Raw genomic sequence first — 27,946 nt, forward strand, 5'->3', positions numbered from 1 at the left:
ATGAAAAGGAACCAGAGAATGAGGAGTTAGAAGTATGGAAAACATTTAGTAATGTACAAAGTACAGTACTTCCAACACATCTGTGGCCGTTACAAAGATTACCCCAGCTCCTTTAAAGCCCCGGTCACACACAAGCGACTCAAGGTCCGACTGCCATGCGACTCAAGGTTGTGTCTTAGTTGGCTCCCGTGCCTCCTCACTGACCCCGAATCTGCTCTGCTCACGACTATCTCACGACTGGTCGTGACGTACTCAAAAATACGACAAGATCATGAGGTTACCACGAGGCGACGGAACTACGAGTCTTCAAATTTGAAATTTAATGAATTTTTGTCTGCCACAACCGTGAAACAACCGCCCACGAACGCAAGACGACTGCGAAATGCATTTGGGGAATGCACCCCAACCCCCCCATGACCGACCCATGGGACAGGGCATCACACCTCAACCACCAATGACATCCAGCGTGGGGCAGGGCATCACACCTGGACCACCAGTGACACCAGCGTGGTGCAGGGCATCACACCTGTACCACCAGTGACACCCAGCATGGGACGAGGCATCACACCTGGACCACCAATGACACCTAGCGTGGGGCAGGGCATCACTCCTGGACCACCAGTGACATCCAGCGTGGGGCGGGGCATCACACCTGGACCACCAATGACACCCAGTGTGGGGCAGGGCATCGCACCTGGACCACCAATGACACCCAACACATCACCATGGACCTCTCCTGTGTCTAGTCAGTTGATGAGGGACACGAAGTCATAATGTTTTTTTTTGTCGGCAATAGCATCACGACACGCAACGACTGCATCACAATGCATCCGATTGAGCTAAGACTGCTTCACGACCGACGTACAACACTCCCGACTGCGACGCAACTGTGACACGACTTTTGGCAAGTCGTGAGGCCGATGAGTCATCCCAGCGGCTCACAAGCACCCAAAAGAGTCTGGGGTTTGCCGGCGAATCAAGGGACAATCGATGAAAAAATGCATTACGACTGTGACTCATGCGGCGGTCGGGCCTTGAGTCACTTGTGTGTTGCCAGGAACTAATTTGCGACATTGTATTAGTATTGTATAAGGGAAAGTCTGAATCTCATTGAAATGTGTAAAGTTTCGCTCAGACCATTAACTGCCTCGCTTTTGTACTCAGATCTTAATGAGTTTCATAACCCTTGTCACTGTTTTATAAGTGACTGTCTTTCCGTATAGACAGTGTGTTTCACTGAGTGAAAATTTTTGTGTAGTTGTCGTTTTCACATTACCTCTCAACCGTTGGGCCGTGCCCAGCTGCTTACATGAGTCAGTTGGTGTCGAGCAGCCACGGGAGGAGGTTCGTTGTGCAAGACCTGAGAGAGAAGGTCTTCTAGCGCCTAGTCTCCAGAGTTCAACGATTCCCCATATTTCCCCGTCGAGTTTGATGAGCGGTTGCAGTGAGCAGAGCCAACGAGCAGCAGCCTGCCCTAGCAGAAATGCCCAGTCTTGGGTAGCTTCAGCTCCGTTCCCTTCACTGACCAGTATTTTCATTCGTTTTCTTAGCCTTAAGTCTGATTAGCTTTTGAATGAGTGAGTGTATTTCCTTTGCTATTTGAATTCACAAGTCCCCCTGTGACCGTGAATTCCCCCTTTGAATTCATTTTGAGATTCATGTAACATAAATTTATTTTACTGTAATCAATAAATTTACAGTTCTTTTCTTTGAGCTCCTTTAACTGTGTTAATGTGTTTAATTTCTCCATACTGAGCTTAATTTAGTTTGCTACTGTCAGTTAGCACAAACTTCTTATATTAATCACAACTGGTATTTAGGCCAGTTCCTTTGTATCAAAACTCAAATCCGTTGTGCCAGCCAGGAGTTATGCTTCAGCAAGAACTTGTTCAATATTATTATTAATTATTGATTGTCAGGAAGTGAAGATCACACTTTCTCAGAGGCTAACAGTACTAATGATACAGCATTCACGAGTAGATAGTCTCTGCTGTGTACTGATGAGAAAGTTTATAAAATTCTCGTCTTTAGAGAATTGGCGAAGTAAGCCTGCATGAAGTAAAACTTACTACTTGATTTCACGTCAATTCTTTGTGTGTACCTTTGATTAATATCAGCTTTTATTCTTAAATTCACATCCCCCCGTGACATGTGTGACCGGAGTTTAAGGCTCTAACAGTGGTGAAAATGCTCTTGAAACATGTACAGTAATCTAGTGTTGTGCTGCACTTAATCCTTTGCACTGTGAATTATAATTGTTTAACACTGCACATTCTGTTCTTACTTGTGCCACGCCAGTTGCAACAAACCAGTCTGCACTCTGCAATTACTCCTTTGCACTCTGAATTCTAATTTCTTAACACTGCACAACACTGTAAATTCCTATGTGGTCTAGTGGCGAGGTATTGCAGTTTATTCACTGTTTATTCATAAAAATGAGCATGTGAGGCAGCCATGGTGACAAGTGTCTACTCCTGGAGGTAGTTAGGCAGGAACTGGGGGATGTAGGGGGGCGCTCTACCATGCACAAAAACACAGCTGTTCATCACTGCGCAGCAAATTTATTTAAAGTAGGGATGAACACCGGCTTTTTTTTTTTTTTTTTTTTTTTTTTTTTGGCGCGCGTCCAAGGACCCAAGCCCAAAATGTCTGGGACTTGGGGTGTCCAGGACTTAGGCGTCCACGTCTTAATCTCTTCAGTCTGATGACATATTTCATACTTTGTTCTTTTCCTCCCCACACAGTTTAGTTCACCTTAGGACAGGCTTTTCAAACTGGACAGGTTAGGTATATCCTTCATTAACCCCTTCATTGCAAGTTGTCTCCCCTAAGCTGAATGTAACCGTCTGTCAGTAGCAAGAATAAGAGAAAAAATATTTACCGGGGATGAAAGAGTTAAAGGGATTACTATATATGACAAAGATGAGACCAACTGCTATCTTGAGCTATCTCTTTGCCAAGAAATCTGCCCACTGTACAAAAACCTATACGTCACAGTACTATCTACTAACTGCAACAACATAACAAGACTTGCACTCATATCCACAACAACAAAATGACACCATCTTTTCTTTTTATGTAAAGAAGAAAGAATCGAAGGTTGTGTCCATAAAGCTGATCTTTCCAAGAAAAGTGGAAAAGAGAGCCAAATTCAAGATCCAGTGATTACGAAATGCCTGGACACGATGCATTTGAAAGACTGGGGGGTCAAAGACAGAGAAAAATACACAGTGGGGAAGACAATTTCAAAGTTAACCTGTTGCATATATATATATATATATATATATATATATATATATATATATGACTGACAGTATCAGTTAACTTTTGCATTAAAGAGCACAACAACAAAAAAAAAGCATCAAGAATGTGCTGCCAAATAGGAGCCATGCACCTACTGCAATGGAGGATGGATGCACACACACTGCAAAAAGATCAGTGACCAAGTGAAATAGCAGGAAGAAAGAGGCAAAGATGCAACAGCGCAACAAAGAGAGAGTGCATGCAAGAGGAGGAGAGCTGACTTGATGTACAGTCTTTGACTCCACCCTGTACCGAGGAGCACACAATATTAAATCAGCCTCTCAAACAAGAAGTTCTAACTTTAGTATCATCTTCAGCCTGCAAAAATAAAACAGACCTGTTCTTAAAACACCCCAGTTACCAAGTCACAACCCACAAATACAAATCTAACCCTTGTACAAAATTAATTACAGAAGTACTTACTCTTTTCACTGTGAAAGACCACTTTTCACACATCAGTCATTAAAAATATATTTATTTATTACAGTCAAGGTAGGTGGGGGCACTCACCATCCACTCACTTGGTGTAGTGCTGCTTTGGGTGTCTGCCCTTTCCTCTCTTCCTTCCTTCTTCTTCTGTCTTTCTTTCCTTCATTCTTTCCTCTTACTTCTGCCTATGAGTGACTTTATATTCCCTCTTCTGTCTTTCTTTCCTTCATTTTTTCCTCTTTCTTCTGCCTGCAGGGGACTTTACACTCACTCTTTTGTCTTTCCTTCATTCTTTCCTCTTCTTTCTGCCTATAGGCGACTCTACACTGAATGATGAGCCAAATGGTTTCCTGTACACCAGGAAACCAGTTACTATGCTGGGTGGCAACCACATAACCAAATTATGGCACCTGGTGGTTTAGTGGGTAATTAAGTTGCTCCAATCAAATTGCGATGGTGCAGGTTTTTATCCATGGGGTGGTTGGGGTTTATTGCTCATGCAGTGCAACTCAAGGATGAGTGAGGCTAGTCACTCATCTTAAATGTCAGGACCAACTTGCCCTGCCCCGGGCTCCTATGCCCCTCATGGGGCAACACAGGACTGGATGATGGATGGATGGATGGACAGTGCTGTAAAGCAATAAGAGAGAAGGCAAAGGAAGAAGTGCGTCTCTTATCTGAGAGAGTACTGTACTACTAGCAGCACTAGCCCCAGCTCATCTGAAATATGAATCTGGTGGACTGTAGGCTGAAGCTGGCCTTCTCCCGCAGTCCACTGTCTCCAGTCCGGGAGATACTTGTATAAATGGACATCAGAGCTGACTGGCTGCTATCAGTAACACCAGATGAAGGCAACCATCTCCAACACTGTTTTACGAGTTAAAGAGGCCAACATCATAAGGAAAAAGTAGCTGGAGGTGGTTCTGTCAAGGCCCAGGAGGGTTCTAAAGAAGGGAAGGCATTGGAGATGATGGCAACAACAGTGACAATGATGACAATGAAAACATTAATGACAACAACAACGACAGTAATGGTGATGGTGTTTGATGACGATGTTGATCTTTGACACTTGCCCAGTATCTTGTATATCTTGTATCTGCATCAAGAAATGCCACCACTCACAATATCCATTAAGAATAAACTTCACCCATTACAATCTGCAACCCCTGATCAACTAGTACCTTGTATCTGCACTTGGTAACTACCTCTCATACGACCACCACTCACCCCTTCAACCTGATGATGTACTTTAGATTCTATTATTGCTACCACTAGACAATTTCATTCAGCTCTGGAGAGACTTTTTGTTTTTGTGTCAACTGGTACCTTGTATCTGCACTTGGTAACTACCTCTCATACAACCACCACTCACCCCTTCAACCTGATGATGTACTTTAGATTCTATTATTGCTACCAGTAGACAATTTCATTCAGCTCTGGAGAGACTTTCTGTTTTGGTGGAGCTAAGAATAAGCCTTCCCTAAACCTTTCATTACTACAGGTCTGACCTGAGTAAAAATTATACAGTAGCAACAAGCCAAAATGGAAGCACCTGGATTGAAGGAATTAAAGACAAACCTCTTCGTTACCATATGCAGCTGCTAAAAAGAACATCACAGAGCCTTCTGACCCTAACTAGCATCTGACTGTAGCTGCTCGCTAGAATGTGGACCAGTCAGTGATAATGCTGAAGGTCTGTCAAAGCTGAATAAATATCATCTAGTGGTAGCAAGAATAAAGTACAGTACATGTATAACAGACAACTCTTGTCCAAACAGGTTAAGAATAAAGTAATTGTATCCATTTTCAATTTCAATAAAGCCCACCACAGAGCCTCTTGCCCAATCTAGCATCTTGGTATGGCTGCTCGTTGGACGGTACACCAGCCGGTGATACAGCCAGCAGTGTTGTGCCACGTGTACCCTCGCCCCCGGCAACCACCAAACCTCAGCCTCAGTCTCAGTGGACGAAATCGGGCAGAAGCTGTTTGGGGCCGTGGGCATGGAGGGCAAGAGGGGAATGATGGCTGGAGTAATATGGCTATACAAGTAGTTATCAAGATAAGCATGAGATGTATTTTAAATCATGGGGATGGAGGGCACATAAGAAAAATGGATGGATGGAATGAGCTGGCTATAAAAGTAATCCTCGTTACAAGTGGGAGATGTTTTCCTAAATACAGTATCACAACTTTTTACACATAACTGCTATTATAAATTCAAGGAAAATGGTAACTTGTTTCATAAGTAACAATGGAACTTTAATCTTCAATTTTTCATTAACTTACTGATGACTTAAAAGCATAAAGTCAAAGAAAAAAAGGCCGTTTAATGGAACTTTAATCTTCAATTTTTCATTAACTTACTGATGACTTGAAAGCATAAAGTCAGTGAAAAAAAAAAGTCATTTATGACAAGCTCTCTTTCTCTCTCTCTCTCTCTCTCTCTCTCTCTCTAAAAAGACAAGTTTTGCAGGCTTTCAGCCCAGGGTTCTTTGGAAAAAAAAAAAAAAAAAAAGGGGGGGGGGAGACAGCAGGAAAGAAAGGAGCAGAGGGCAGGACAGTACAAACAAGTTGGAGTAAAGGGTGAGAAAGTTAGAGCGCAGGAAAGCATGAGGTAGAGTGTGAGAAAGTAGGAGGTACATGGTAGAAAAATGTATGAGGGTAAGAAAATAAAAGGGAAGAGGGTAGAAAAGTCAAGGGCAGGGTACCAGATAATAAGGAGGAATAAAGAGAAGAGGTAAAGATATGGGATGAGGTTGTAGAGGGGGGAGAAAGAAGGTGGCAGAAGAGGAAATATGTTGATGGTTGTGTAGGAGTTGGGGGGTAGGGGGGATGACATAGGAGCTATGGGACAGGGTATGGGGAAAAAAAAAAAAAAAAAGGGGGGGGTGGGGGAAATGACAGGAGGTATGGGGCAGGGTATGGAAAAAAAAGGGAGAAAAGAAGAAGAGTGGGTATGGTAGGAGAGAAAAGAGGGGAAAGAAGTAGGTGAAAGGGTATGGTAGGAGAGAGGAGGGGGGAAAAGTAGGGAATGGTACTGAGGAGTGAAAGGAGTAAGGGAGGTAGGGGATGGGGTACCAGAGTGGGGGAGAGGGAGACAAGAGGTAAGGGACAGAACTGAGGAGAAGGGTGAGAGAAAAAGGTAAGAGATGGGGTAGTAGAGCAGAGGGAAAGGGAGAGACAAAAGATGTATGGGATGCGGTAGTGAAGGGAGGAGGGACAAAGAAGTGGAGATTAAGGTAGGACAGTCAGACATGAGGGACAAAGTAGGCAGTGCTGGGAAAATTCCGCAAGCCTTCCGCATCTCCAAACATCTGCACTGTGCAGAAGTGTGAAATGGAGTGAGGAGGTGCAGTGCGTGGTCACCTTGGTAAAAAGGTGCGGAGGCAGAAGTGAGGATTGGTCCACACACCCGTTTGCGCACTTGAAAAAGAAAAAAAGGAAAAGAAATGTAAAGAGACATTGATCACGCTGCATTTGCAGGCAAAATTGATCATACATGATAAACAGTATTAAATATTAAATACTAATCACTGAAATCCATGATCACGCAGGCATGATGCATCCCTGCCGCACATTTTCCTTCTTCTCCAGATCAGACAGCAAATACGCCTAGATAACTCGATCACTGAATATTAAATAAATGTTTATATACCACGTTGAGTACACCGCTTCCCATCCGATCAGCGACGTTAAGCAACGTTGGGTCTGGTTAGTACTTGGATGGGTGACCGCCTGGGAACACCAGATGCTGTTGGCATCCCTACGTGTCAAGTTATGTGTCAAGTGGGGTTGGTGGAGGATTAGTGCCCCTCCCTGTAAAAACAATTAACTCTAAGCCCTTGGCCACCCCGTTTGGGATACATGGCGTCTGGCAATGAATGAAAAATGTATTAACCCGTCTCATCCTGGATGATTTCTCACCAATGACCCCCTCCCCCCAATCCTGGCAGATTTTCAAAAAATATTGTTTTGGCTCAAACCTTCGCTTTTTATAAGAAACATTGGAAAAAAACAAAAGTAGTGCTTACCTGAGCTTATAAGTGCGCTATACAGGTGTCCCTTCAAACACCTAGTATTGTCTTCTCTGGGCGCGCACTGCTACTGTCATGTTTTCTACGAAAAACCACTATTGAAAAACACTCAGAATAGGTAGATATTTGTTCATTTGGTACGAATTTATGTGTAGTACAAGAATATGTTGGTTTTCACACAATAATATAGATGATATAAGTGTTGTTTCACTCACTGAACACATCAACACACCGCACCTTCCTTGGTGACGGTACCTCCTCATCACTACTACTTGTTTCTTCCTCCGGCGCCATGTAATCTTTGTCCTCCACATCGTCATCAATTGGGGAATCACTCTCGCCTGTGAAGGCATCATGGGCGGCTTGAATTTCATTGTCGGAGAGACCGCGGCACAACATGTCTTTACTAGCCAGGTCACTGCTAACAAGTGAGTTGCTGAGACAATGATGTACGAGGGTCACGCGGGGTCAGGCAGTGTCGCTGCCTGGCAGCTGGTAGAGGAAGGTCTCCCACACAAGCCTACCAAAAATCACCCGTGAAACTTGAAAAATGTGCAAATAATGGACCTTGCAATTGCAGAATGTATCAGTACGTTGTCGGGTCTCAGCGTGAAAAAAGATGACGTACCCATACATCGTTGGGATGTGATGGGTTAATAGAACAATAAAAATTTATATATTTCCTTGTGATAAAACTTTATACAGTAAAACCTCAATATAACGGACTTCAATAGACCGGAATTCGCTTTTATCGGAATCAAGGAGTTACTGGACTAAATTCTTAAATATTGGAAAAAGTCCGATAATACCAGAAGCAGTCCACACTGCCTGACCACTTCAGCTATGTTCACCAAAATAGAGTAAATAAAAGACATGTTCATCAGTGCACAGTACGGTACTGCATTATTATATATACAGTAGTATACCATTTGATTATTACAGTGAATATACAGTATAATGCAGTACAGTACTGCAATGGTACTGAAAACAGTTTAAAACCATTGGTGTGATCTGGACAAATGTCTGCTATGTCAGAAAAAGTTGGGGTTTGCAGGGTGAAGTCCGGATGTTTCTTTTATTGGAAATTTTGCTTTTTTCGGATTGCCTTGGGCCCCAATTAGTCCGTTATAATGAGGTTATACTATACATATATATATATGTATATATATATATATATATATATATATATATATATATATATATATACCCTATATATACTGCATATATACAGTAAACCCTCGATATAACAAACCCTTTAATAGCAAACTTCGGATTTAACAACCCACCATTTCCAGTGCGAACTTCCGCCAGATATAGTAACCTTTGTTTGGTGTATGCGGCAGAAGTTCGCGACCCACAATTCCCAGAGCGAACTTCTGCCAGAAATAGCCATCTTTGTTCGGTGTATGCAGCGGAAGTTCGCGTTGCATCTGGCTCCCACGACTCACCACTGAGGGAACGCCTGTACAACAAGTCACGTAGGCTAGCTAGCTCGTGCACCTCACCCCTTTCCACGCTGGGTCTTTCTCAGTCTGTACATAGTATTCGCTCCATCTGATTCTCTCTGGCCTTACCTTTCTCACGTGCATGTCCTCTCGTACCACGTGTGACCTATCAACTCTTCGTACCAACGGCAAAAATGGCTTCAAAATCAACTAGCCCTTCCTCCTCATGCAAGGGGAAGAGGAAGAGTCTCTCCCTGACTGAGAAGTACAAAATCATTCAGGAGTTTGAGGAAAAGGCAACACAAAGTCAACTCATGAATAAATACAACCTCCAGAAAACTACAGTCGATGACCTCATCAAGGGGAAAGAGGAGGTGAAGGAGGCCATGAAAGCAGTGGAAGCCAGCAAGAAGGGGAAGGAACTGTGCCACAAGCGATGACTTCCTATGGAAAATCTCGACGAGACAGTGCACAAATGGTATACGCAGGAGAGAGGGTGTCCCTGTTCATGATGTTGATATTCAACATGCGGCGCAGAGGCTTGCTCGTCACTTAGGCCATGAGAATTTCAAGTGCAGTGATGGCTGGCTGTGCCGCTTTAGGCGATGTCACGGCATTGTGAATATGGCAATCACAGGCGAGCTTCTCAGTGCCGATGCTGACGCAGTGGACCCCTTCATAAACCACTTTCGTCAGCTGAGGAAGAAGGATGGCCTCCACGACTTCCAAATCTACAACGCTGATGAAACTGGTCTTTTTTGGAAGTCACTCCCCCAAAATATGCAGGCCTCCAAGACAATAAGCAGCACTCCGGGGAGGAAGAGTGCGAAGGTTCATGTATCGGTGCTGGCGTGCACAATCACCGACGGGTCTCACCACCTGAAACCAGTTGTTGTGGGTAAGAGTAGGAACCCAAGGGCTCTGAAAGATATTACGGAGAAGCTTCCTACGGAATACCACAGCAACCCTTCTGGCTGGTTCAACCCAGAGATTATAACCGACTGGTTTCATCACAGTTTTGACCTCTCCGTTCGGCAGCACCAGAACTTGTTTGGCATCAGTAAGGAGGATGTTAAGGCTGTGCTCCTCCATGACAACACCCCAGCCCACCCTTCCACTGCTAAATTGTGTTCCAAGGATGGAAAAATAAGGACAATATTTTTACGTCTTAACACGACTGCCTTACTTCAGCCAATGGACCAGGGGGTGATAGAACACATCCAACTGGTCCTGAAATACAAGGGACACATGATTTCATATTAATGAATGGCATTTCATGAACAAACATTGTGTAATAGTATGATTTCTGTGTTTTTTTAAACCTAGTGGGGGGAGGTCCTAAGTCAATTTGCAGTAGCTGTATATATATATATATATATATATATATATATATATATATATATATACAGTACCCTCATGTCCAACACGCGTTAGTCCAGCACGATTCGCGTCCAGCACGGAGAGCAAAAAATTAGTACGATTTAATATGATTTAAGTACTGTAAAACGGGTGCGTAAGCATAACACTGACGAAGCTCCGAGAAGTGGGCGAAATCCGCAGAGTTCGCCTCTAGCACGATCACCCCTGGTCCAACATGGTCATACTGGACGTTCCCGTGACGCTGACAACCAATCAAAACTTCCGATCAAGTAGCCTCCCCCGCCCACTATCGTGATGAGATCGTGATGTTGCCCAATGAAAAACGCTTCTGCTCTCACGTGGTTTTGTTTAAATTTCTCCCGCCACAGTGCCACTCAGCTGCATAATTCGCATTGGACAGTGCTTTTTTCTCGCTGCATTTTCTGCCCATGCTACTGTATTTTACCCTGCTCACGATGCCTAGGAAGCCTTCTGAGAACCCCAAGAAGCGGCGGCACCTCCCTCAGGCAGCCAAGCTGGAATTCATCGAGAGGCAGAAGAAAGTGGAGAGGAATTTCAAAGAATTTATGAGGGAGGTTGAGGAGGAGCAGCAGCCATTACCCGCTAGTGACGCCAGCAGCCATCCTCCAGGGACCCAGTAGGACTACCTAGTCTAGGATATCACCTTCCATTCCCAGCAAGCCCACCAACATTATCCTAAAAGGTTAGTTATCATTCATAGTAGATTATCATTTATTAAAATTACAGTAGTACCAATACATGTATAGGTATATGGTAGGTATTTAGGGTGACGTTTCCTAGGGTTGCTGATGTAATTCATTTTTCCCCATAAGCTCTGTTGTTTGTCCAACATGTTTTTGGTCCAACACGGGATCCGTGCATGACAATATTACCGTGTTGGACGCGAGGGTACTATATATATATATATATATATATATATATATATATAAATATACGTGTCAAGTGGGGTTGGTGGAGGATTAGTGCCCCTCCCTGTAAAACAATTAACTCTAAGCCATTGGCCACCCCGTCTGGGATACATGGCGTCTGGCAATGAATGAATATATATATATACTGTATATATATTTTATACATATATATATATATATATATATATATATACAGTAATCCCGCATATTTCGCGGCAGTTACGTTCTTGTAACCCCCGCGAAAATTTAAAATCGCGAATACTCTATTAACAATTGAATCTTGCACTTGTGTCCACCATGCTGCCCATCACACAGTCCACGTCCATACTGATTGCAAGACAATTCGCCGTCAGACAATTCCCCTTCAAAACATGGACGATTCCCCTTCAGAACAATTCGCACCCTGGACGATTCCCCGCCATTCTATAAATATACTAATCAATACTTTGATAAATATACTTATTATTAATTAATCAATACTTTAATAACTATATTTCAGGGGGATCCAAAAGTGTCTATGTTCAGTAGCGTAGGTTCTGGATATTATTTATTAGTTGCACCTTTAGTCAATAATTAACCTGTTTCTTCCTCGCTGTAGTCGCCTTTGAATTATATTCTAGCGTCACCCATAGCTATCTTCATTAATGAAGGCGAATTATCTTGTGTTTGTTGTGACTGCGAATTGTTCCGAAACCTCCATACTCATCCCGAAATACCTTCTTACAAGATTGAAAGCACATACTCCATTATGAAGGATAAACGTAAACACCGTACTGTAATACACAATTATCTACACATTTATTCACAAAACGGTACAAAATGAAAAGATGCATTAACTGGTGATAGCAAACACTCGTACGGTCGCTTCTTAGCTTGTCCAGTAACACAATTTTCTCTGCTAAGGTCATAACTTTTCTTGATCGTTTTGTCACTTTGGAGTTCTTACTAATTGTATTATTAGCCTTTGGTGAGGCTGGCTTACGTCCTGGGGCCATGTGGAAAGCAAGTGGGAGGCAAGAGGCTCATATCATAGTACGGTTACAAGAACACCAGACACGTGAGCCAGTCAGGCGTGGACTGAGGATTATGCGGGGCAGAGAGCAGTGTTGCCATACCCAAACAACGAAATTATGCTAGGGCAGTGAAAAAATTATGCTAGATTGAGCAAATTTGTTCCAAGTAAAAAATGAATTATGCTAACTTGAAGCTAAATGATAAAATTCTATACATATTCATGCTATATATTAATTATGTACTGTTTACTATGAAAATATTAAAATAACCTACATACAGTAAGAGGGTAAATATCGGTTTTCTGCCCATACTGCTTTTTCCCACGAAACTTATGTTTTTCTGATGGATTTTGATGTGATTCATTCGATTTTGAGCATCATTTCCGTCGGAAATAACCAGATTTTGAGATATGACCCCCCCCATCCCCCTGCAACAATGGGGGATCTTTGGGGAATCGGGGGTTATAGGGAGGGGGAGAAACACAGAAAATGGTCATTTCCCACTGAAATGAAGCTGAAAATCGAATGAATCATACCAAAATCCATCGGAAAAACCTAGGTTTCATGGGTAAAATACAAAGCTCAAACTTATCCTAACCAAACCTAACCGAACCAAACCGAACCTAACCTAAAACCTAACCTAGCCTAATCCAACCTAACCTAACCTAATCCAACCCAACCAAGCCCAAACTGAAAGTAACCAACTATTCAAACCTTACATCTTCTTACCTTATTCGTCTCTCTCTCTCTCTCTCTCTCTCTCTCTCTCTGATTTGTAGCTTTTATAAAATTATTCCAAAAATATTCCATTCCATTCTAAATTATGCTAGAATGATGCTAAAACTTCTAATATGCTAAAAAATATTCCAGACTCGAAAATTTTATCAAAATTATGCTAAAAGAATAAAATTATGCTAGATATGGTAACACTGGCAGAGGGGCCGCGGGAAAGGGACAGAGGGTGGCGTGAGTTTACCGCGCTACAATTGGAAGTTGCGGGAATTTCAAATTTTTTGTTTTCTGTATATTCAAGGATATTTTAGTTGAACTTATTAATGCTAAGAAAATCCGTGAGAGGGCAAAACCGTAGACAAAAAATCCGCAAAAAATGCGGGATTACTGTATATATATATACACATACAGTGGGCTCGCACAGTGCGCGAGAGATTGGGCGGTGCACGAGCTCGCGCACTGGGAATTCGCATACTAGGAATACATAATCTTATGGGAATAATTACATATGGGCGGTATCCCCTCATACCTGGACATTTTTTGGCCCTTAGAGACATAATAAAGGTCATATGTTTCAGACATTGTACTAAAGCTATAGCTACAATAACAAAAATATGGGTAGTCACCTTAACAACAGTAGACAACAGGCCTGATGACCTTAAATAACAGGGGTTCTGAGGCGCGGCAACACTTACAGCACCGCACTCCCCACCGCACCAACACTTCCCTCCGCAGACTCCTCTTGATCACCTTCCCCAGGAGCATCAAAGTCACTCACTTCGGCCATAAATCCTTCAAAGTTCAATGCTGACACTTCTGACATTGCATCCTCTTCATCCTCAACAGGAACAGGAGCAGACGATGTCGATGGTTCCGCTATTTCACCAACTTGAGCCTGATGTGTGTAGCTTGTTATGAGCGTCTGTCTTCTCCTGTTTATTTCTTCCCTGTATATATATATATATATATATATATATATATATATATATATATACACATATATATATATATATATATATATATATATATATATATATATATATACACACTATATACAGCATATATACAGTGGGCTCGCACAGTGTGCGAGAGATTGGGTGGTCCTGGTCCTCATGCACTGTGAAACTGCACACTGAGAATACATAATCTTTTAGGAAAAATAACATATGGACGGTACCCCCTCATACCTGGACATTTTTTGGCCCTTAGAGACACAATAAAGGTCAAATTTTTCGGATACTGTACTACAGATATAGCTACAATAACAAAAATATGGGCAGTCACCTTAACAACAGTAGACAACAGGCCTGATGGACTTAAAAAACAGGGGTTCCGAGGCACGGCAACACACTTAGAGTGCCACCGCTGCCACCCCGGCTGCACCACTCTTATTTAGTGATTGCCAATTTTGTATTTTTCCAGGCTTTGACGACGAAATCTACGGCCTGTCGAATGGTACATTCCTTCCAGAATGCAGCAACAGTCATTATGGTGGGGGTTGCAGGTATGCCATGTGAAGCAGGTGAGTCAGTTGGGGCTTTGGAGGTGGAGGGGGAGGCGGCTGGTGAGTCAGGTGCGGCAGTGGAGGAGGAGGAGGGGACGGTGGCGGGCAAGTCAGGCTAGGTGGTGAGGGGAGGATCCTCCCTCTCCTCCTCGCTACTGCTCACATTTTCGGCAATTTCTTTCACCTCTTCTTGCTTGTCTGTTTCATTTCTCATCTTGTTATGGACATACTGGCAGTATAACAACTTGGTATTCACAAAATAACCATCATTATCATAGAAAGTGGGTATCTATTTTAACTTACCATTATGGCCGAAAACGTTATTGTCGAAGTTGTTATTGGCGAGTTCTTACTGTAGACTCCTCTTGAGCAATTTCCCCATGAGCCTCTATGTCACTATTGGTGCGTTGTTTGGGGGTGGGGTCGTGTACTAATGGAAAATGGCATTTTTGAGCCACTTCTTGCCTCTACCTCGTGTTCTGTGAGGTAAGCTCACGCATTCAAGGTTTTTGGTTATGATTTTTGGTCACTCACGCACAATGCAATTCGTGCACTCTGACTTCGCACAGTAGGCAAGCCCACTGTATATTTCCATCCATTCATCATCCAATCCTACATTGCCCCATGAGGAGCATAGGAGTCCAGGGCTAAGCAGTTGGTCCCGACATTTAAGATGAGAGTGACCAGCCTCACTCATCCCTGAGTGGCATTACATGAGCAATCAACCCCAACCACCCCTTGGATATAAACCTTCACCGGCTCAATCCAATTGGAGAGCATTAATTACTCACTAAACCACCAGGTGCCATAATTTGGTTATATGGTTACCACCCAGCATAGTAAATGGTTTCCTGGTGTACAGGAAACCATTTGGCTTGTCACTCAGTGTAGAGTCACCCACAGGCAGAAGGAAGAGGAAAGAATGAAGGAAAGAAAGACAGAAGAGGAAGTGTAAAGTTACCCATAGGCAGAAGGACAAGGAAAGAATGAAGTAAAGGAAGATAGAAGAGGATGGAAGGAAAGAAGGATGGAGGAGAGGAAAGGGCAGACACCCAACAGCAGCACTACATTGAGTGAGTGGATGGTGAGCACCCCCACCCACCACAACCCAGTGTATATCATCATCAGCATCATCAGCCGTTTGAGTATCCACTGCAGGACCGGCCTATCCCGACCGAAGTCGGGACGATACAGCCAATGTATCTCTACCAAGTGGCTTAGGCTGTCTAGTAGAGATTGTATGTAGGGTGAGAAGTGTTTGTAAGTGTAATTGTACTGTTGGAGTGGCTTTGGATGCGTGTGTAGTCTGTGAACCAAGTGTAATAGGCCCACACAAGCCGACTAGGTGCAAGCATACTTTATAGTATGTGACACTGGTTCAACCACAGCACCCCTTGTATCCGCCAATGCAGTACGTGGCTGGGTGAACACTCCCAAAGTTTATTACCCTGGCGGGCGCGAACCCTGGTTCACCCGTGTACGAAACGCACTCTCTACCACTGTACCACAGAGGCTCCAATATATACATACATATATATATAAATACTGTAGAGAGAGATATATATATATAGATAGATAAATAGACAGATAGATAGATAGATATATAGATACAGATGGGCAGATATATAAATAGGATGCGGGTGCAGAAGTGCGAAAACTTAAAGGTGTACAGAAGTGCAGGTAACAAAGTGCGGGTGCGGACCTCCCACTTGGTGTGCAGCTGCCCAGCACTGAAAGTTGGTATGGAATGAGGTAGGAGAGTAAATGCTGAGGACAGTAAAAGAATAGAAGCAGGAGACCAGGTTGAGTGTAGGCGAATGGAGAGAAGAAATTTGGGAACAGAAAATGAGGCATGAAGGTAAGAAAAACAGATAGGCAGAAAGGAGAAAGAGGTGGTATGAAGGTACCTGGAGAAAAAAGAAGTGAGGCAAAGGGACCATGTGAGTTGAGGGGGAACAGCAGAAGTTGGGAAATGATGGTAGTTACAAACTACAGGCAAAAATAGAGTAATACCTGTATATCTCAAGGAATACAGGTATCTAAACACTAACAAGGCATCATAAAAAGGCACACTTAATGGCTGTAATAAGATAAACATTAACCTAATAAGTTTTACTTACAAAGAAAAATAATTAATATATAAAAATTCAAGTACTTAACCCATCATGTCCAGAGATATCTATCCTAAACTGATAAAAGCCATACAGCATTACCCTGAAAAATGTAAAATCCATCTATCCACCAAGTCACCCCATGCGGAGCATACGAGTCCGGGGCTGGGCAAGTTCGTCCCGAATTTTAAGATGAGAGTGACCAGCCTCGCTCATCCCTAAGGGGCATTACATGAGCAATAAATCCCAACGACCCCTTGAATATAAACCTGAGCAGGCTCAATCCAATTGGAGTGTCTTTATTACCCACTAAATCACCTGGCGCCATAATTTGGTTCTATAGTTAACACCCAGCAAAGTACATGGTTTCCAGGTATACAGTATGTATGTATACAGGTAACTCGCACGGAACACGTGGGTTTCGTTCCTACCGTGCCGTGTTAGGTGCGAAATCGCGTATATTTAAACTACTCCATATTTTGCTCCCTAGACCCCGTTGTGTTGTTTTGCTGTTATCTGTCACTGGTAATCACTAGAAAGCACTTTAAGTGGTTAGAAGGTTTATTTAATGTTATAACTCACAAATACAGTACTCCAGAGCAAAACTTCAACACACAAATACTGTACATAAACACAAGGAAACATTCCGACGCCGATCATAGGTAATCATATAAATCAGGTTAACTGGTACCAGTGCTTTAACTTACAAGTACATACCAGAACAGTACATATTTAACTTAGAAGTGCAGTACTGTGATATCGAATGATTTCAGTACATAATCTGTTAGGAATGGCTGAAAAAAAAAAAAATGTTATGAATACATTTTCACCTTTTTGATATATATTTATGGTAGTTTCGAGTTTTTTTTACGTTATCGTTGTGCCCATGCTTGGAAAAGGGAGCGAAAGAGTTGAATTTTCAGTCCTAAATGAGAAAACTGCACGTCCTCCAAGGCTAGACTCTGCCACGGGAGAATAAAGTGGAGGGTCAGTCCGATTAGCAATAAGGAAGTTGTGTCACAACTTCCAGCTCCCACACCACGAGAATGGCTAAAAATAGAATTGTAATGCAGTTTCAGAACTAACAATAAGTCTAATTATTACGAATACAGATACAAAGCAGAAATAAATACGTTTACAGACGGGGAAAACGTACTTCTTCCGTCATAACATGTTCATCTTTCTCTATCATTTTACGTTCATCTTTATCATTTTACCTTGTTATTTTTGCAATATATATTGCTGTCTCGTAAACAGGGTGGTTGTTTGTGTTTTGCAAGGGAGGAAAAAGATTGTATTTTCTGTCTGGGTCGAGATAATGGTTGTACCTATGCGTGGTTAGGCATGGCCACGAGCGAAAAAATCGTACATCCACTCATCACGATAGCAGGTGGTGAACTGACAGATGATACATGAGAGAGTGAAGTCAAGGTCATTCTCATGTCCCAGATTTTCGTTCACTTCCCGAAAGTTTATTCACAGTTTTCTACAAGTTGCATTGCATCAAATGATCCAAACCATTACAGCAAACCTGAGCAAATAGGTAAAGATACCAAGACAAAAATGTATTTTTCTTTTATTATAAGTCTTTAACGAACAAACAAAAAAGGCAATATTCCGACGCCGATCATGAGTAATCATATAAATCAGGTTAACTGGTTACAAGGCTTTATTTAATGCTTTAATTGCTTACAAGTACATACCAGAACAGTAAATATTTAACTTACAAATACAGTACTGTAGAAAAGCAGTACAGTAAGAGTTTAACGAACAAACAAAAAAGGCAATATTCTGACGCCGATCATGGGTAATCATATAATTCGGGTTAACTGGTTACAAGGCTTTATTTAATGATTTAACTTTATTTAAGTGCTTACAAGTACAGTACATACGAGAACAGTAAATATTTAACTTACAAATACTGTACAGTACTGTGGAAAAAACGAACAAATAAAAAAGGCAATATTCTGACGCCTATCAGGTAAACTGGTTATAAGACTTTATTTCTTGCTTTAACGTTATTTAATAGTACTTTAAGTTGCACATAAACTTACCAGAACAGTACAGTACTGTAAATATTTAACTTACAAATACTGTGCTACTGTACTCGGGAATGTCTCACTCACTGAATAATTTCCCGCCTAGATCGTCACGTAATCAAAACAAACCGCGCGTTGCGGTGACGTTCGAGGATTTGATCTTTCAAAGGCCTCTCCTGCATTAATTTGTAGTTTTCATAATGGTTTTTTAATCTTACATTGTCTTATATGTATCCCAGCCCTTACCGTGTATAATTGCGAGCGCGTTCCGTGAGATCGTGTTCCGTGCGAGTTACCTGTATATAGACAGATAAATAGAGACAGAGATAGATAGATAGATAGATATAGATAGATATGTATATGTATATGCGGGTAGGTCCTGTTATATGACCACTTATATGCGAAACCGATGATACAACCTGGGTAAATTAGGGACTACTTTCGTTATACGATCTCGAAAATCCAATGATATGACATTCAATCTGGGGCGAGGTGGAAGGATTCTAACTCAGTCATCCCAGCAAACACAGTCACCGCCATTTTCTCTCAACCTCGGACAGAAATAGCGGGATTGCTCAGCTGCAGCATTGCCAGACGTGCAATAATTATTGCAAAATGCAATATTTTGGCACACGTTGCAATACACGATAGCAAGCATGTGATAATGTGATAACATTCATAATATCATTATCTGAAAAATAAATCGGGGATCACAAAATTAACAAGTCTACTGTAAGACTAGTACAACAGTAGGATTTAGTAACTCTTACGATAACCTGTACTATAATCTGATAGGTACTTAGCTGTTAAACAAATTCAATAATCTTAATTAATCACTCCACATATAAGTATATTAATTCCACAGTAATTACCGACTTATGTGAAGAAAAGCCTTTGTTTATGAGTGTGATAATTTTGATCAAATAGTGATAATTTTAACATGCCAGATACAATAATATGGCTTTGGGAATCTCACATGGCTGCTCAGCTGGCGACCGCCAGCTTCCCACCTCCAACACAACCACCTATAGAGTAGTATATGCATGTTTTATATGTTTAATTAATGTACAGTCATGTTATCTGCATACTATTTGTTCTTTCAAGTTGCTTTCTCTACAGTTCAGTAATATAGATATGTTTGTTGCATTTGGTATCGTATATTTTAGCTTGAAAACTTGCCTTTGATGGGGTCCTTCAACCCAACCAATATTTTACCATGAGTTACGTGTTTCGTTATAAGAGAATTCATTTACGACTATGCCAAAGGGAACCTAACTCCTCGTATCTTCATGACGTCCCTGCATACGTGTACATATATATATACAGTAATTTCAGGAGGAAAAGAAAAACTTATGACAGTAAGATATAAAGAGAAACAGAAGAACAGGGTAAGGTTAAAGAGTTAATATCATTAGTTATGGAGGGCAACAATGAAGCTCAAGAAGAGACTATAGAAGTGTTTAGGTTAGGAAAGTACGATGAAGGAGGGGCGAGGTCACTGAAGGTAAAATTTAAGTACCAGGTAATGGTAAACGAAATCATCAATAGAACATGGAAATTATCAGACAAAGAGGAGTTCAAAATGTTTGGATAAGGAGAAATGCAAATGAGGAAGAAAGGGCTAAAATATAGGAGTTAGTAAAAGAACCAAAGGCATAAAATTAACAGAGAATGGAGGGACAAAAGACAGTGTTTTATTGGAGAGTTATGGATCAGAAACTGAGGAAGTGGAACCGACGGAGAGAAAAGAGAAGAGGGTATAAAATGCGAAAAAAGTTTGAAAGTGGCATATACTAATGTCGAAGGTTTAATATCAGCAAGGTTAGAAATCAACGACTTCTTGAGGGTACATGAACCAGATGTTATGTGCTTTGCAGAGACCAAGCTAAGAGAGGACATTGATATCCCTGTGGGAGATGGTAAATACAAACTATGGAGAAGAGACAGAAAAGAAAAAATGGGAGGAGGAGTGATGATGGCAGTGAAGAACAACATAAATGTGGATACTGTGGAAATGGGAGAGGGTAGGGCTGAAGTGATAAATATGAAATTAGAAACTGGGCAGTATGGCAAGAGAGATATGGCAGTAGTATTGGAGAGTTATGGATCAGAAACTGAGGAAGTGGAACCGACGGAGAGAAAAGAGAAGAGGGTATAAAATGCGAAAAAAGTTTGAAAGTGGCATATACTGTACTAATGTCGAAGGTTTAATATCAGCAAGGTTAGAAATCAACGACTTCTTGAGGGTACATGAACCAGATGTTATGTGCTTTGCAGAGACCAAGCTAAGAGAGGACATTGATATCCCTGTGGGAGATGGTAAATACAAACTATGGAGAAGAGACAGAAAAGAAAAAATGGGAGGAGGAGTGATGATGGCAGTGAAGAACAACATAAATGTGGATACTGTGGAAATGGGAGAGGGTAGGGCTGAAGTGATAAATATGAAATTAGAAACTGGGCAGTATGGCAAGAGAGATATGGCAGTAGTATATGTTCCCCCTAAGGCAAGATCATGGAATGACGATGAATACCAGATGTTGTCAGACCTGGTTAGTTATCTACAGAGAGTGACTGATAAAAGCAACAATATAATTCTAATGGGTGATTTTAATTGTAAAGAGGTGAACTGAGGGGAATGGGGCTCAGGAGACAGTGAAGACTCGTGGGGCACTATACTGTTAAATACAGCAGTGCATAATGTAATGGCACAATGGGTCAAAGAAGAGACACTATTCCGAGGTGATGACACACCAGCAAGATTAGATTTAATGCTAACCAAAGAACCTGATGTTGATTAGATTTAATGCTAACCAAAGAACCTGATGTAACTGAATCTTTGAAATATTTGTGTCCTAAAGGAAAAAGTGATCATGTGGTCACTGAGTTCCAGATGATAATAGGGAAAGTGGTGCCAAGAGACAAGCTTTATAGGCAGGGAAGATACAACTTTGGGAAAGCAAACTTTACAGGATTGAGCAAATATTTAGAAAATGTGCATTTGAGAAAATTCAGAGAAACAACAGAGATACAGAAGAAGTGGGATATCTTTCTAGACCTCTATAATTTGGGAGTGGAAAAATATGTGCCAAGAGTAAGTGGGAAAGAAAACGGGAGAAAAGAGTGGTTTAATAGAAGGTGTATGATAGCAAAAAAAGTGAGGGACATGGCATGAAACAACTGGAGAGAGAGAGGTAATAACAGAACAAAGGAAAAATATAAAGGAACTAGAAAAGAATATACAAGAATACGTAGCGAGGAAGAAAGGAACTTTGGAAAAGGTATAATTGACAAATGTAAGGAAAAACCCAAATTGTTTTATAGATTTGTCAATGGCAAACTGAAAAAAAAGGAAGGAATCACTAAACTGAAAGTAGAAGGAGAGGTCCATAAAGATGCAGCAAAGCAAGCTAAAATAATGAACAAATGTTTCCAATCGGTTCTCAATAATGAAAGGGATTTTGTGGAAAGGGAGGGAGTGACTAGAAATGTGGTAATAAAAGATATAAAAGTGGAAGTGCAGGAAGTGTATAAATTACTGGAACTCAAGATGTAGGGAAAGCCCCAGGACCATATGAAATCTCTAATTGGGTACTGAAGGAATCCAGAAAACAACTGGTGGATAAGATTCACAATTTAATTGTGTGTTCTCTGGAAGAGGGGAAAGTGCCTCGAGAATAGAAGAGGGCAAATGTGGTACCAGTCATAAGGAAGGAAACAAGGATGAACCCCTGAATTATTGACCAGTGTCCCTGATCAGCATGGTTGCAAAATTGTGCGAGAGAATCCTGAAAGATAGATGGATAAAATATCTGGAAGAGATGAACATTTTGGCTGAATGTCAGTTTGGATTCAGAAGTGGAAGGTCGTGTGTTTCCAACTTGTTGAGCCTTTACTCAAGACGGATTGACGTGCTCCAGGACAGAGACGGTTGGGTGGATTGTGTGTATTTAGATTTGGAGAAGGCCTTCGACAAGGTACCCCATAAGCAACGATTGTGGAAATTGGAGCATGTGGGAGGACTATGTGGTAGGTGGGGGCACTCACCATCCACTCACTCAATGTAGTAGTGCTTTTGGGTGTCTGCCCCTTCCTCTCCTCCATCCTTCTTTCCTTCCATCCTCTTCTGTCTTTCTTTCCTTCATTCTTTCCTCGTCCTTCTGCTTACTGGTGACTTTACACTCCCTCTTCTGTCTTTCTATCCTTCACGCTTTCCTCTTCCTTCTGCCTGTGGGTGACTCTACACTGAGTGACAAGCCAAATGGTTTCCTGTACACCAGGAAACCATTTACTGTGCTGGGTGGTAATCATATAACCAAATTTTGGCGCCTGGTGGTTTAGTGGGTAATTATTGCGCTCCAATCGGATTGAGCTGGTGAAGGTTTATATCCAAGGGATGGTTGGGGTTAACTGCTCATGTAATGCCACTCAGGGATAAGTGAGGCTGGTCACTCTCATCTTTATTGTCGGGACCAACTGCCTAGCCCCAGGCTCCTAAGCTCCCATGGGGCAATGTAGGATTGGATGATGGATGGATAGGAGTACTGAAGGGAAACCTCCTGGAGTGGATGAGAGACTTTTTGAGAGACAGACAGATGAGGCCAGTAATAAAGGACAGGATGTCTGGATGGATGGAATTAACAAGTGGAGTCCCACAGGGCTCAGTGTTAGCGCCAGTAATGATCCGGATATATGTAAATGATATGGTAGATGGAATGAACAGTTATGCAAGTCTGTTTGCTGATGATGCAAAGATCTTGAGGAATGGAGAAGTTGAGGAAGACTGTAAAATGCTGCAGGAGGATCTGGATAAGATATATGATTGATGCTGGATGTGGGAAGTGAAATTCAACAAAAAAAAATGTAAACTACTGGAAATGGGTAAAAGTACTAAGAGACCATAACTGAATTATTTGATGGGTAATGAACCAATCACAAAAGCAAGAGAAGAGAAAGATTTGGAAGTGTTGGTTCAGGATAGTTTGTCACCTGAAAAACACATTAACAAGACAGTTAGAGAGACATATAAACTCTTGACTAACATAAGAGTAGCATTGTATTACATGGATGAAGAGATGATGAAAAAACTGATAGTGGCCACGATCCGCCCCAGGTTAGAATATGCAGCAGTAGTGTGGTCCCCATACAAAGAGAAAGATATAAACAAGATTGAGAGAAAGAACAGCAACCAAGATGGTTCCCAGCCTGGCAGATGTCATACAAAGAGAGGCTGGAAAAGCTGAATTTGCGTTCCTTAGAGGAAAGGTGAGAGAGAGGTGACATGACTGCAGTGTTCAGGGCCATGATGGAAGTAGATAAAATTGACAGGGAAGATCTATTTCTATGGGATACGAAGTAACATGAGGACACGGAATGAAACTGAAGATGCCAAGCTGCTTGAAGGATATCAAGAAATATAGTTTTCCTTATAGATGCACAGACCTGCGGAATAGTCTGGACAAAGAGATCGTCCAGTCTAATAACTTAAACGAGTTTAACCCCCCCCCATCCCGACGTTTTCTGGGCAGTGGTACGCCCCAGTCCCGACATTTTTGGACCTTTTTTTATTTTGCCTCAAACATCCGCTTTTGGTGAGAAACATCGAAAATTCATAGAGAAATCGCTCACCTGAGGTTTAAAATACTCGATCCAGGTAGGAGTACCTCCTTACCTTACAGGGTTTTCTATCAGGCTGGCTGCAAAGAAAACGAGTTCTATGGGAGGATAACTATTCCAAACCTCTCATAAACGGTATTTATTTATTTATTTGGTACAAATTTATATGTAGTACGAGAGTATATTGGTTTTCAAACGGTAATATAGGCATTATAAGCATTGTTTCACTCACTAACTCATCACCATTCCTGACCTTCTTTTGCCACATTACCTGATCATCATTTCTAAGTGTTTCTTCCTCTAATGCTATGTAAACTTTGTCCTCCACATTGTCATCGATTGGGGAATCACTCTGGCCCTGAATGTCTTTATTGGCCAGGTCACTGGTAACATGTGAATTGACAAGACCATGGCGTGCAGGGGGGGTGGGAGTGGTTATGCGGTGTAAGGCATTGTCCCTGCTTGGCATCTTGTAGAGGAATAGAGGAAGGTGTCCCGTGTATACGTGCCAAAAATCACTCGCGAAAATTGAAAATTGTGCAAATTAGGGACCTTGCACTATTGCCGCATTAATTTACGTCTCCGGGATATGAGTGCACATCATGTGAGGACGTGAATTCACGTCTCTGGGACGTGGCGGGTTAAAGCAAAATTTGATGTATTGAGAAACAGACAGGACCCCATGAGCGTAGCTCATTTCCTGTACATCACAACTAGGTAAATACAACTAGGTAAATACACATGCATGCACACACACACACACACACACACACACACACACACATGCAGACTCTGGTACGACATCAGGAGGCAGGCCGCGTGCTGCAGCAAGAATCTTCATGATGGTTGACTTTGCGCATCCAGTACAGTACATTCACAAATCGTGTTGATAGGGACATTATCCTGCCTCCATGCACTGATACGGACCCTTTCATCCTTTGAGCAGTACTTTCCAAGCATGACAAATCGACTCTAGGAAAATAACAGGCCAAACAGTAATGCATGTGAAAAAAAAGAGGGAGGTGCAAGCTCGGGGCGACGGGAACATATACTCCCACTCTCGCTTCTGGGCAAGCACTGACGTGCTGAGTGTTTCACCACCTCCCACCAACACCAGAGGAGTTGCCAGTTACTTCTTGCCCAAAAAATTCACTTGGTAAAGGTGGAAACACAAAACAAGACAGACAACTTTCCCATAGTAATTCTGTGTGTAGGTCCTAAGTCAATTTGTGGTGGGTGTACATATATATACAGTACATATAAATATATACAGTATATATATATATATATATATATATATATATATATATATGTATATATATATGCAGTAACCTCTCAAGTAACGCGAGGGTTAGGTTCCTGGAGAGGTCGTGTTAGTTAAAAACGTGTTTTTTAAACATAATTTTCCCATAAGAAACAATGGTAATATTGGGGGTTACGTTCCTGGACTCTGAGAAAGTCTACCCATTTGGGGAGTTATGCTACTCTAAACTGAAAAGCAACAATATTAATCGGAAGGAAAATCCACGTAAAAAAACAAAAACAGTATATCTGGGGAGAAATAAATACATTTGAGCCCTAGTTGGGCCGAAGCACTGTTTACTTCTCCCCAAATACATACTGTTTTCGTTTTTTACGTGGATTCTCTTTCAATTCTGCTTCATTCACGGCATTGTGAAAGTTCCTCAACATTATTAAGGCATTAGTAGGTCATAAAAACACTACAGTAAAAGCAACATTTTCATTACATTAAGTAGGTCACAAACAATAACAACACAGCCTCACTTCATCTATGCATCACTCGTCGTCTGCTGCTGTCCCTCCTTACCCCGCTACCCCATCTCCCGCCGCTCCCCACCCTAAATTTGTTGTCCCTCCTCGCTCTGCTGTCCTTCCTCTTCCTCTTCCTCTGACTCCCGTGCTACTGGTGATGAAGATAACTTCCTTAAGTTTTCTGTCTTCTTCATAAAGAACTGCTCTATCTTGGTCTGAGTGGATTTCTTCTTTCTGTTCTGCAGCATCAAGTTGTGACAATTTAGATCTACCATCATTTTCCTGCCCAAATTTTGTCCGAAAATGAGCCAAATTGCTCAGAATGGGGCCAAACTTCATTTTCAAATATTATAGTTCGAATAAAACCAGTTTAAGCAACAGACAAATAAAAAATTGTATTTAAGCATAAACTGCCACACACGGTCTATCAGCTTGGGACTGTCCAAGGCACGCGCGGCTAATTTGAAACCATCACATATGTGTAAAGTCACGTTAAATCGAGAAACCCTAGTTAGTTAAACATATCTCCTTAAATATTTGCTCATGTTAAAACGAAAACGCGTTTTTTTTTTAACTCGTGTTAGTTGAGAGGTAACTGTATATATATCATTCATCATCCAATCTAATGCTGCCCCATGAGGATCATAAAAGCCCAGGGCTAGACAAGTTGGTCCTGACATTTAAGATGAGAGTGACCAGCCTCAATCATCCCTGAGTGGCATTATGTGAGCAATAAACCCAAAGCACCCCATGGATATAAATCTTCACCAGCTCAATCCGACTGGAGCGCCGTAATTACCCACTAAACTACCAGGTGCCAAAATTTGGTTATATGGTTACCACCCAGCATAGTAAATGGTTTCCTGGTGTACTGGAAACCATTTGGCTTGTCACTCAGTGTAGATTCACCCACAGGCAGAAGAAAGAGGAAAGAATGAAGGAAAGAAAGACAGAAGAGGGAGTGTAAAATCACCTGCTGGCAGAAGGACGAGGAAAGAATGAAGGAAAGAAAGACAGATGAGGATGGAAGGAAAGAAGGATGGAGGAGAGGAAAGGGCAGACACCCAAGAGCAGCATTACATCAAATGAGTGGATGGTGAGCGCCCCCACCATCATCATCATCATCCGGACATCCTTTCCCACCCTAGGGCAGGGTGAGGTGTTGCAACATCCAGACAGCCAAAGTTTGCCCAATTCAATCGCTCACACTTCCATTCACTCATCTTTCAAGCCCTCAAAATCCTGGCTCCATCAGACAGGCCGAAAAAATAATTTCACCACATTCTGTAGCTTCACACATATACCTATCTGACAGAGCCAATCTGAATGCTGTCACATTAAAAAGGGGTGCCAAATCCCCTGGTATGTGCTTCTCCCCACAAAATTCATCCCTCCAGCTCAATCTCTTGTCAGTCCCTTAGCCTCGCCAACTTCCATACCTCTCTTCTTCACACATCATCCGCTATATCTTTCCACCATCTTCTTGACCTACCTCACCTTCTCCCTCCTTGAAATTTGCTCAGATACACCTTTTTCACCACTTTATTGTCATCCATTCTCTCCATATGACCAAACCATCTCAGTTGTGGTGTGGATGTGGATGTGATAGGAAGCGTTATGAGGAACACACTGAGGTG

The 27,946-nt window shown here is 41.8% G+C and overlaps 1 protein-coding gene and 1 pseudogene across 1 annotated transcript in view; one reads left to right on the forward strand and one right to left on the reverse strand.

Annotated features, from left to right (window-relative positions):
* The window catches only part of LOC145404968 (protein O-linked-mannose beta-1,2-N-acetylglucosaminyltransferase 1-like), a 181,520-nt gene that overhangs the window by 102,422 nt on the left and 51,152 nt on the right, over positions 1-27,946 (reverse strand). The gene's annotated exons all lie outside the window — the stretch shown is intronic.
* Positions 7,379-7,493, forward strand: LOC145405142 (5S ribosomal RNA; annotated as a pseudogene).

The sequence above is a fragment of the Coenobita brevimanus genome, chromosome 65, assembly GCF_032717465.1.
Source record: "Coenobita brevimanus isolate Jiangsu-jjx chromosome 65, ASM3271746v2, whole genome shotgun sequence".
Classification (NCBI taxonomy): domain Eukaryota; kingdom Metazoa; phylum Arthropoda; class Malacostraca; order Decapoda; family Coenobitidae; genus Coenobita; species Coenobita brevimanus.